Genomic DNA, 13894 nt, shown 5'->3' with positions numbered 1-13894 from the left:
TTTAATAAAATTAACTCTTAATAAATTCCCAAACTCCAACCCATAAACTAGGGTTCATAACTAATAAAGTAAAAATAAAGATCTAAGGCTCCCATCATGGAATTAGTGTTCTAGATGTTCAATTCCAATCAATAATCAACTAATTTAGCTAACAATTACTCCAAATTCAGATTCCATTGAAAACCCCCAAATTTAGGTATAAACCTTGGCCTTTAATTCACAAATTAATCTTTAGAAATGGAAGATTCAAGTTACTATAGTCATTACACATCAATTCCATGCTAACCCATTCTAGATTCATTAACAAAATAAGGTTTTATACTCACAAGTTCATTAAAGAAAGATAACCCAAAACCCAGTTAGCTCTCATAACTTTAGGAAGATTCTAGCATGGATTAATGATAACTAGGTGAGATAATGAATCAAGATTTGGAAGAGATGGTAGATGTGTTTACCTCTAGCAGTTTTCCCCAAGAAACCTCTAGATAAGTTCCCAACATGAACCACTTTTGGAATAATAAAAGAATGAAAAGACTTGGGGTTTTATATCATTAAATACCTCTGTCACTGCCCGATCACCGTTTCCGCGGTCACTCAGACCACTTCAGCGGCGCCGCCCCAGCGGTACCTTTACTGCTACAACGGTCATACCTAATTGGTAAGGACCACTCCAGCGGCAAGGTGACCGCTTCAGCGGTACCGCTGCTACGGTGCTGGTCCCGCCAAAGCGGGCACGGGCCACCAGAAACTTCCCCAAGTTTCACACCTCAACTCGAATTTCTGACTAATTCTTGAGGCCATCTACTCACAAACCACATATATAGACACGCACAAAAACAAGCTACAAACGCATTCGTGGCCTTGGAGTTCCCAACAGAGGTTTCGTTGACGGAGTCAACTGCCAATACCTCAATTTCAACTTCACAACCCAAGTCCTAAAATACATCCGAATACATTACGAACCAAACCAGATATACATACAAGTTTGAAATGACCATCTGGACCTCTCGAAATCTATGAATTTTCAAAAAAGGTTCGCTTACCCAAAAGTCAACTTTGAGTCAACTCTTTTTCGCTTAAAGCCCAAATTTCACAAAAAGTTGCCCGAATCAAATCTAAACACCTCGGGAAGCATGTCAATGGTCCCCTTAATTTAAAAGTGATCTAACTAAGCTCGGAAAGGTCAAAAGGGTCGAAAATGCAATAATGACCAAACGGGTCCTTACAGCATTTCACTCAAATTACGTATTCCTTAATTATGTGCCTGTTTGTTGATTTTGAGTGTGCTTATAATGTGTTGGCTGTCCAGTTCTGCTATACTTCCTTTCTCCGTCCTGCATTGTGTTTTCTCTTTTTGACAATGCTAAAAGGGGGAAGTGTGTGGTAAAGTTAGTTACACTATGAAATGAAATTATGCGAAAAGATTTAGGGGGAACAACTGGAAGTCTGATTTGTGCTTGTGCTACTTAGGTAACCTGGTCTTCTAGTTTGTAAAATAATTGTTTATTCCTAACATGTTGTCAGTACCTTGAAATAAATAGTTAGCTTCGCAGGGGGAACAAGTGGGATCTGGTTCTCAAGGGGAACTTTCGCACTAAGTTTGTCATTATCAAAAAGGGGGAAATTCATAGTTATGTTATAACTTATTATGAAAGTTATGCCGCAACTTATTTTGTTTTAATGATTTGACAAAAATGTATAACGAACCAGATGCCTAAGTTTTTCATCATCAAAGGGGGAAATTGATGGTTATGGTATAACTTATTTTGATAGTTTTGCTGTAACTTATTTTGTTTTGATGATTTGACAAAAATGTATAATGAACCAGATGCCCTAACAAGAAAGCTGAGGGGATATTGTTGCTTAGTTATTTTAGACTATGGGAGAGACCATGTAAAGGATCAGGTTCTTGTTCATACGAAGGTCAACATTACAGCTGTAAAGTTGCTAATACACACACATTGATATAGCAGAGCAACAGTGGGTTACTGTGTCCTGATGCGTCTTGTCACGCTCATCTTAACTCTCCTCTTATATAAGCAACATATTCCAAGGAGAAGACTTACTCTTGCACAAAAATGAAGATCTCAAGTGCAAGTCTCCATTCTCCAAAGGGTGTACAAGAACAAGGCGTTAGCAGATCTAAAGACATGTTCTCTACAACCGAAGATGTCTTGAATTCTAGGATTATTAGGTCTTTTGTTCTTTTGTGCTTAAATTATATACCCACTCTTCTGTGTTAAGAAGCTGATCGTAGGTATTTCTGAAAAGTCGCAAAAGTGTAATTGTTGGAAGTGTGTTTCCGCAAGCCTTTGAGTGGTACACTAGGCTAAAGTTAGTCTAGGTGTATTAGTGGTCCTTGGATTGAGTTATTCAAATGGAAGTGGTTGCAATCAGAGTATTGCAAGTGTGGACGGACTACGGGGGTTAGTTCCTAGGTTACAAAAGTGTTATTGTAAGGGTGAGGGACTATGGGAGTTAATCCTAGCTTATTGTCACGCCCCAAACCCGACCCTGGACGTGACAGGCATCCGATGCTATGAACAACACCGGAAACACCTGATTATAATCAACGAACACCTATTCTTTTATGATAAACAACTATCTTAACAAATATGAAACAAGTAATTTATAATTGAATGAAAGCATAACCATTCTTAGAGATAATTCAGCGGAAGTCAAATCAAATAGTCAGTTAATAAACGTGGAAAAATGCCTCAACGATTCATACGAGACTCCAACACACTACCCACAATCTGACAACTTTCTTTAGAGCCTCTAAGATAATGAATAATTGTCTAACTCATCAGGACGCAGCCCAAAAACTAAAATACGAAATGTAAAGGTAGAATGGCGTCCCACGAAAAATCATGTGGGCTCACCGAGTGGTCTCAAAATCAGTAAGTTATCCTAAGTCATAGGTGTATCCCGAACCCGCTCTTCTACGTTACCTGACACACCATCAAAAACAATAATGGTATGCCTGAGTACTGGGTACTCAGTGAATGTCTAAGGAGCAATAGTTAATAAAACCAAAGTAAGGTAGTAAAATCAATAAAATGATATCAAAAGAAACAATTCGAACTCCAGAGAATAAGTAAGCCAGTAAACTTTGGAAATCACCATTGGAAATCACCAATAAGAGTCAACATACAGGAATATCTCAAGTTCCACTTATGTTACCATTCACATCATTATGTGTTTTATTTACAAACTCAAGGTTTCCACAAGCCACTCACAGCTAACAACGATACAAAACAAGACACTTACAGGTAACCAAAATACGAAACAAGACACTCACAGGAAAATCAATCAATCAACCAACACTCCGGGCTAGGAAACCATGGAGGCTAATCGTCCTCTGGACTAGCACAATAATAGATGCACCGAGCTACACGCCTCGGAGGTCAATCATCCTATGGACTGACACAACAATAATCATATCAATACGTTAGGATTCATAATGGCTAATCATCATCTGGACTAGCACATCTTTCCTGTAATTGCCCAAACACAAACAATTACAGTCATGGCATATAACTGAATCATCAATCATGGCTTATAGTCGAATCACTTCTCAAACCATCTTCTCACAATAGAGGTATTTCATGTCACATTCTGTTTAGAAATCATGTTCAAATCATCAATTCAATTTCACAGCACATTTGAACTTCATTCTTTTAGAAATAAAATTCAGTCATCCCATAACGGGCAAAACGTGTTCATTGGAAGAGTTTCATTCATTTAAGGTTCGATCCGGGCTTGACCCTATACGTGCATAACCTTATTCAATTTTCATATTTTAGTTCAAAACTAGTTCAACAACGAACAACCACCAAACTAGGGTTTTAACTTACAACCAATCAAGGAAGGATTCTCACATACAAATCATGCTTTCACAATATAACCGTACTTCAAAAGTAGACATACTTGAAAAGATAATTTTTGAAATATAGACGTACCTTAAACCCCGCTCAAACGTAATTTCCAAGGTTCTACAATCACATTACAATAGTTTTAGATGGGAAATACAACTTTAATCTAATTCTACCCATGTACCCCCTTTATAGAAAAACTAGGGTAATCATGTCTAGAACGTGTTCTTGCACACGTCCTGAATCATTCATGAATTCTAATCCCATAGGATAACTTACACTAGTCTAAACCCTTTCAATAACATCAGAAAAGTCATGGATCATACCTTTTTGAACGAATCTCAACGTCTCCAAATGTCCCTTTCTTCTTCTCTTTCTTGGGTTGCAAGAATCTAGGGTTTTTGAAAGATGAACTAGTTCTAATTCTTGTTACTTTGATATAGTTTAATCATAAGATGATCAGGAACTCACCTTGTAAGGTTTGGAGAAGTTCTAGGGTCTTTTATCCTCAAAATGTTAGCCAAGAATGAAGTATCTTTGGAAATTTCAAGAAAATCACGTTCTTATACAAAATATTTCCGGTTGAGTATGCTGCAATGAGTGTGCGGTTGCATTATGAGTTTGTGGCCGCATACTGGGTGATAATTCACTCCAGAAACATCCAAAAATTTGATCAAAATGCGACCTATATGCGACGTCGCATTCTGAGTATGCAGCGTCGCATTCTGAGTTCGCGGTCACATTCCAGAAGGCGTCTATCAGTAAAACGGGGATAACTTTTTGTTCAGCCCTCTATTGGAGCTCCAATTTATACCGTTTGAATGCTATTTCAAAGATATATAACTTTTTTAGAGGAATGTTTCTCGAATTCTCAATGTATTTTCACGAAATTGCCCTACAAGCAGATCAACAAAAACGTAGACGAGTTTAAGAACTCTTACGAGCTTCACTACTTGGTCTTGATCTTAAGTCAACTATTTCCACCCAAAATCATATTGATATGACTTCATATGCTTAAAATATCACATTATTTCTCATTTAATACATTCACGCCTAACTTGGATTTACGGAGTGTTATACATACGATAGAGTTGTAACCTAAAGTTGCTCGGTGTCATGGAGTTGAAATCCTATTGATGTAGGTACTTGTTTTTAATCCCTTGAGTAAGGAGTTTTCCACGGTAAAATCTTGTCTTGTTTACTTACTACACTACAAAAGGGAATTGGTACACAACCAGGTCCCTCCATACATTGTTTGGTGGACGCATAGCCTACAACAATTAGCTATACAAGAATTCTTAACACTGAAAAAAGGATAACCTCCTTTATTTTTATTTTTTTGAAAGTTACAACAACCACCGCCTATAATCATCCATATATATGTTTATCTCTGCATATCACATATGAGATTTTTCTTTCCTCATCACCTCACCAAAGGACCAAAAGTACTTTTCACATGTAAAGTTGCTAACAGGTAAGTTACCCAAATAATTTCAAGATTAGTCTCGAATGAACTGTTTCAACAATTGAACCCAAAAGTCTTATATTGATAATTTCTACATCAATTCATTGAGTTTTTATGCAAGGTTAGACATCTATCTGAACGATTGACTTATTGTAGTCATTCAAAAATGGATTTGTTGTACGTACGACAATTCCTTGACTCCCTGCTATGGCATAACGTGTATTAATTGTTTCCTACATGAATCATGAATCGTAGAGTTTATTAGTGTTTAAACTCCATGTTACAAGCCTTATGAGTCTTTTTAAGAAATATTAAATATCCATGCTTAGCTGTGCTCAAGCGTTTTACTCATAGAGTCAAGTTCTAAGTAGTTATGGTGGGATTGGAGTTTCTCTTAAGTAAGATGAAGTTGATAGCCTACAAGTATATAGAAGGATATTATAAAGCATTATAAAAAAATGAATGGCTCTTAAGATTTATGATTCCAAGTGGCCAATGCCTAAGAAGTTGTCACGGAAGATAGAGCATAAGGTGAAGTAAACGGGTTAGCAGAACCCATATTTCCCTATTTAGTCATAGAGCATCCTTTAGGACAATTTAAGCTAATACAAAGGAATACGAGCCCTTATGAGAGTCTAGTAGTCCATGGGTCCAGAATGTAAGAAAAAAGGAACCAAGGTGATATAGCAAGAATAATCCTCCCCGAAGGTGAGGTGAGTAAGAGAGTTAGAATATAAGGTTGTCAAGTACCAAATAAGAATCATAGAACGTAAGCATATAGGTCATTATCGTGTCCCTAGACATGTAGTTCAGTCATGTGTCGTTCCTTTTCATGAGTCCCACAGAAGATAGAAAGAGAGTTTCACGGATGATTAGTTTATAAGTAATAATTTACGTGATCCCAAGAGCTAGAGGGTAAGTTTCTCAGGATGCTTAACGTGTGTGTGTGTATATATATATATATATATATATATATATATATATTACAAGTCATAAGAAGTTATTGGATGGCATTGCACCACGTTCATTGCATGTTCAGAGATGGCATGTCCTATATGAAATGCATCGGTGCACATTTATACAGTTATCTTTGAGGCTATACATATACATTTGCTTCGAGGCTATGCATATACAGTTACCTTCTGGGCTATGCATATACAGTTGTCTTTAGGGATATACTTATACAGTTTCCTTCGGGGCTATACATATACAGTTTGCTTCGGGGCTATACATATACAGTTGCTTTCGGGGCTATACATATATGGTTGCCTTCGAGGCTATACATAGACAGATGATTCATATGGATAGGCTATGGAACACAAAGGTGCTACCTTGAGATTTTCATATGTACTGCATTGCATTGATATCATATGTTGCATTCCTTTTGACAATTATGGCTTACAAGTATTATAGAAAGTAAAGAAATAATCTAATGAACAATGATCCCAAGTATTACAGTGAACGATCGTGGAACGTCGCTCCACATAGCGACCCAAAGTTATCATCAGAAGACTCTAAAGAATATTCAGAAAGACAAAAGTACAGTAAGACTTAATTTGTGTTTCCATAGAGAGTTAAAGGGCTTTTAGTGATATATATTTGATTGTACTTCTGTTGCTCCATTACTCAGCTTCAGTTTATTGTATATGTTTTATGTCTTCCTTATGCACTTGGTGCAATATTTCTGTACTGACATCCCTTGGCCAAGGGCGCTGCATTTGTTTATGTTTCACATTACAAGTTCAGGTATACCGAGTGGCAGGTGTGCATTTTAGATTGTACAAATGTTCAGTGAGATGGTGTAAGCTCCATTTCTTCCCAGAGCTGAGTCAGGTCTTGTACTTTATGCATAGAGATTGTGGGTAGGTCGGGGCCCCATCCCGACAGCATGTCAGTTGTACAATTTCAGTTATCCTAAATGCTTCATTGACGTATGTGGCCAGGTTCAGTCATGTATAGGTTTTATGTTATTTTATACAAACTTAGCATCTTATAGATCATGTTTACATATTTGCAAGATTTACTATGTCATGTGCCTCCAGTACAAGTTCATAGTAGACGCATGTAGAATGTAATATGTCCCAGTCGAGGCAGGGGCGTGATAGACTGGTATCAGAGCAGTTCAATCCTAGGGAGTCTATGAAGCCGTGTCTAGTGGAGTCTCACTTATGAGTGTGTTGCGCGCCACCCTTATAATTGGGAGGCTATTAGGCATTTAAGAAATGTTACCCTTCTTTCATACTCTATATCGTCCAATAAAGTTGTGTGTTAAGAGATCATTCTACTACGTGCAGTTCTGACTAGAGGGATAAGTAAATGCAAAGTCCCTATAAAATAAGGTACGCCTAGCTGCACAGGTAATCTGTTAGAACCCCGAGTTGCGGTCTAACATTGGAGGACGAATGTTCCTAAAGGGGGGAAGGGTGTAACACCCCATACGTTGGTGTTAGGATGCGTCGTAGTAATCCTTATAAGTTTGAAGGGATTAAGGTCATACATGAGGTTATAGATGTAAGACCCCGCAAGTTTGACAAATTTCAAAAACAATATATATTGGTTTGATATGGTAGTTTCTTTTAAGTGAATCTTTTTTTGTAAAAGTTGGATAAGTCTGATTTTATATAGTTATTAGTATTACTACTTTTTGGATACGTTTTAAATTATATACATGATATGAGGAAGTTTATAAATGAGATTTTTTCTTTATTATAAAGATAGATATTATTTTCTCATAAGAAAAGAAAGTTATCTTTTTACAATTCTGAGAATTAATGGTACAAATTTGTATTGGAAAGTTAGACTTCGATGAAATATATTTTCTAGATATCTCAATATTTATGAAAATTAGTATATGTCTTAATATTGTATTTTTTAGATATCTATGGTTTATCAATTAAATAAATTATATTAGCTAATTATTTTTTAATTAGATATGTTTTAGCTTTTATGGAAATAGTCATATTGTCATTTGAGTAGATAAACTTATAAGTTTTAAGAGGTTTCCTAACATACTACGTGAGCATTATATAACCTTTCATTCAATTACCAAATCAGAAAATTGGTTTGGATGACTTGGTGACCAATCCTTTTTATAGATATTAGCTATACAAGAATTCTTAATAGTGAAGAAAGGATAACCTCCTTTATTTTTTCTAAAAGTTACAACAACCACCGCCTATACTCCTCCATATAAATGTTTATCTCTACATATCACATATGAGATTTTTCTTTCCTTATCACCCCACCAAAGGACCGGAGGTACATGTAAAGTTGCTAACGAGAATCTTACCCAAATAATTTCAAGATTAGTGTCCAATGAATTGTTTCAACAATTGACCCCAAAATTATTATCTTTATAATTTATACATCAATTCATTGAGTTTGGATGCAAGGTTAAACATTATCCGAAGATTCACTCGCTGTAGTCATTCAAAAATGGATTTGAGCTACGTACGACAATTCCTTTGCTCGCCGCTATGGCATAACATGAATTTATTGTTTCCTATATGAATCATGAAGCGAGAGTTTATAAGTGTGTTAACTCCATGTTACAAGCCTTATGAGTCTTTTCAAGAAATGTAAAATATCCATGCTCAGTTGTGCTCATGCGTTTTACTCATAGAGTCGAGTTCTACATTGTTATGGTGGGATTTGAGTTTCTCTTAAGTAAGATGACATTGATAGCTTACAAGTATATAGAAGGAGATTATAGAGAACTATCAAAAATTAATGGCGCTTAAGATAACTGATGCCATGTGGCCAATGCCTAAGAAGTTGTCACGGAAGATAGAGCGTAAGGTAAAGTGCATGGATTAGCAGAACCCATATTGCCCTATTTAGTCATAGAGCATCCTTTAGGACAATTTAAGCTAATACAAAGGAATACGAGCCCTTATGAGAGTCCAGTAGTCCATGGGCCAGAATGTAAGAAAAAAGGAACCAAGGTGATACAACAAGAATGATCCTCCCTGAGGGTGAGGTGATTAAGAGAGTTAGAATATAAGGTTGTCAAGTACCAAATAAGAATCAGAGAACGTAAGCATGTAAGTCCTTATCGTATCCCTAGACATGTAATTTAGTCATGTGTTGTTTCTCATCATGAGTCCCATAAAAGATAGAAAGACAGTTTCACGGATGATTAGTTTATACAAAATAATTTACGTGCTCCCAAAAGCTAGAGAGTAAGTTTCCCAGGATGCTTAACATATATATATATATATATATATATATATATATATATATATATATATATATATATATATATATATATATATATATATATTGCATGTGATAAGAAGTTATTGGATTTCATTGCATCACATTCATTGCATGTTCAGAGATGGTATATCCAGTGGGCAGACTATGAAACGCATAGGCGCACAGTTAAACAGTAACCTTCGGAGCTATACATATACAGTTGCCTTCGAGGCTATGCATATACAGTTCCTTTTGGGTCTATGCATATACAGTTGCCTTCTGGCTATACATTACAGTTTCCTTCAGGGCTATACATATACAGTTGCCTTTAGGTCTATACATATATAGTTTCCTTCGGGGATATACATATACAATTGCCTTTGGGGCTATACATATACAGATGATTCCTATGGTTGGGCTATGAAACATAAAGATGCTACCTAGAGCATTTTCATATGTACTGCATCGCATTGATATCATATGTTGCATTCCTTTGGCCAAGTATGGATTATAGGTATTACAGAAAGTAAAGAAATAATCTAATGAACAGTGATCCCAAGTATTACAGTGAACGATCCTGGAACTTTAATCCACATAGCGACCCAAAGTTATCATCAGAAGACTCTAAAGAAGATTGAAAAACACAGAAGTACAGTAAGACTTAATTTGTGTTTCCATAGAGAGTTACAGGGCCTTTAGTCATGTATGTTTGATTGTCCTTCTATTTATCCCTTACTTAACTTCAATTTATTGTATATGTTTCATTTCATCCATATGTACTCGGTACAATATTTTTGTACTGACGTCCCTTGGTCGGGGGCACTGCACTTGTTTATGGTTCACATTGTAAGTTCAGGTATACCGAGTGGCAAGCGTGCATTCTAGATTGTATAAATGTTCAGCGAGATGGTGGAAGCTCCATTTCTTCCTAGAGCTGAGTTAGGTCTTGTACTTTATGCATAGAGATTGTGGGTAGGTCGGGGCCCTATCCCAATACTATGTTAGTTGTACAATTTTAGTTATTCTAAATGCTTCATGGACGTAAGTGTTCAGGTTCAGTCATTGTGACGATTTGCATTTTCGCGAGCGGGGTTAGCGTTCGGAAAAACTACTTCGAACTTGTTGGTGCTCTTTCGGACTTTGTTTTAAAAGAGTCGCCGCCTAATATTTAGAAAATTAGGAAAACCAGTTTCGAAGGGCTTATTCATACACTGTGAAAAATCCTTCTTAATCCAAAGTTCTAGGTAAGGGTTATGGTGATCCCCTAGGAAAAGTGTTAGGCACCCCTAGTATTAAGGATCCGTACTATACGGTTGACCTTTGAGTTCCAATGTGTAAGTATTTGCATGAACTGTTTATTTCCCGCTAAAGATATGTCATGTTTCATATCATTTTGGAAACAGTTGAATATATTCTCTTTATATACAGGGTATTTAGGTTCGGATTTATGATATCCTAGTATAATTAATTCCTTTTATAGATAAGGATTGTAGTTTTTCTTAGAGGAAAAGATAGATAATTCATTTATTCGTTGGATTTGGGTAACCAAATTTTATCCATGCTTTACTCACTCGTGGACAGGGTTAATCCGTCTAGTATACTTTCAGAATATCCTTACCTAAATTTTTTTATGACTAGGCGTGATTTAGACTATTTTGATTTTCTTTAGAATAAGAACTCTTTATATATATATATTACACGTAATTGATTTCTTAGCACAAAGATGAATTGTGCTTACGGTATAAAATTCCGTATATACTCCTTTAAAACGTACTTGCATGCATATGTCTATTTTTTTTATAACAAAGTCCTAATTTTACTTAAGAGATAAGATCTTTATTTCAAAACCAATTCTATTTTATCAAGATGCCTTGTTTGTTTATTGAAATTGTGGGCTTTAGCCCAGAAAATTTTGCCCGTTTTTTTTTGGAAAAATAGCCCAGTGGGTCTTAATACAAAGAAGTGACTTTACTTGGGTTCTCTTTAAAAATAATCAAGCTGTATTAGACTTACTGGCCCAAACACCCCCTATTTCTAACTATTTTAAAATGTAGGCCTTGGCCAAGTTTATTTGACCACAAGTTTTTACAAAATCAGACGGGGTTTTTAGTCCAAAAGAGACCCTTTCACTATATATATATATTTTTTTAAATACCATGCCGAGTGGGTTCTAACCCAAAATAATTTAATGAATACTCGTTTTTGTTGAGAAAAGTCAAGTGGGTTACGACCCAAAATATCGAAGCTTTTTAGCAAAACCCAAAACCAGAAAAGATAGGCTTTCAAATTGTTTTAAGAAGGAAAGTCTTTTGCCTAATCTATTTACCCTTTAAATTTTAACACAAGTTATCTATACCATTTTTTCCCATACCTAAAATCCTTTCCAGTTTGCTTCTTATTAAACCTGTAGCAGTTTCCTCCTATGTTTAAATTTTCGAAATCAGTATGCGTTCTCAAAGTTTAAAAATTTTCAGGTGCTAAGTTCAATCTAAACGGCATATGTACCATTTGCCTAAGATGCCTAATTCATAATAAAGGGTCCAATAACTTTGTGGGTTTACAAATAGCAAATACAATACAAGCAAGCCAAATATAATAGAAAATACGATGGAATTGAATAAAATGAAATGGGGTGTACCAAGCCCCAATCATTTTCACCCAAGGCCTGGCCTTCATATCATTTTTACCCATGATTGGGCCTTCAATATATTAGCTTCCCTTTCTTCCTTTTGGACCTAAGGATGTTTGAATGAAATTTTCCCTTTTGGGCTTTTTAGCCCAATAAGGTGGCTGGACCTCGGCCCGAGTGCCCATGCAGTAGAGAAGGGAAAAAACAAAGACCCCGGTTAGTTTATATTTTTCTGTCCTTATCATACATATGATATGCACACATAATATACAAAGTATACTACTGCTTTACAAAATCCTATTCTATGTACGTATATACATCATATATACACAGTATATCATACTTACTCAAGAGACCATGTGAAGCATATGTGTTCCATGTCCTCAAACTCAACATCCTAAGCTAGGTGTTGGGAGGCCAAGTCATCACCCCCTTTTAATCCTGATGCCGCACAAGTTCCAAGAGGTTTCATGAACCTCCGGCATGGCTGGTCACTAGGGAAGGGTTCAAACTAGACCCCCCTTTACCTAACATGCCTCTCAAACCACAAATAGGGAAAACACAGATTCAAATGCACCCATACATGGCTTAGAATAAATAAGATATACCTAATATATATGTGTATGGCATAACTATCTGTCACGACCCAACCCCGTAGGCCATGACTAGTGCCCGAGTTGGACACTCATATCACCTGTTAACTATAACCATTTACAGCTAGCATATCGAGAACTTATTTGTATAAAAAGGTAAGACGTTATTTTTAAGCCGTCACATATATGCATGTCATAACCACCTGTCTCCTGAGGAGTTACAATTTCCAACAACAAACATATATATATATCTACCCAAGCCGACAAGACTGCCACTACACGCAACATCCCAAACATATATATATATATATATATATATATGCAAGCCGACAAGGCTGCCACTACGAATGGGTACGCCCCAAACATAAGTCATATCCATACGACGAAACAACAACTATATACAGACACACACAAATGTCCACAGACCTCTAAGAGTAATGACAGTGTCATATGACGGGTCAGGGCCCCGCCGTACCCCGAACAAACACATATATATATACAACAAAAGGGATTTATACCACAAGCTAGGGTCCGGAACAAAGGAGCAATCCCAAGTAGCTGAATAGATATCCTAAGCTGGCGGATCTCCGAAACGAACGTCTGTACCTGCGGGCATGAACGCAGCCCCCCGAAGAAAGGGGGTCAGTACGGAATATGTACTGAGCATGTAAAGCATGAAATATAGTAAATAAAATCATACTAAGACAAGAAGTGTAGGATCTAATGCAACAAACAGAAATCCATAAAACTTACCTTTGAACATAATTCATATTTATCAACCTCATACCAATATCAATATAGAGTTTAGTAGTTAAAGCTGAATAATCATTCTGCACATAACATATATAACGTGTCCCGGCTCTCTAGTGAGGGGCTCGGTAATTAAAATCATAGCATTATTAACATGTACATATACGTGTCCCGGCCCTCTAGTGAGGGACTCGGTGAAATAATGATCATATGCCATCCTGGGCGCCATCCCCGTATCATCATGTCATCATATCATCATACCATCATATCATATATATATATATATATATATATATATATATATATATAACGTGTCCCGGCCCTCTAGTGAGGGACTCGGTGAATAATATAGTAAATGTGCGCACGAAAACGTGTCCTGGCCCGG

This window comes from Lycium barbarum, chromosome 11, assembly GCF_019175385.1.
Source record: "Lycium barbarum isolate Lr01 chromosome 11, ASM1917538v2, whole genome shotgun sequence".
Classification (NCBI taxonomy): domain Eukaryota; kingdom Viridiplantae; phylum Streptophyta; class Magnoliopsida; order Solanales; family Solanaceae; genus Lycium; species Lycium barbarum.
Note: the sequence above shows the minus strand (reverse complement) of the source record.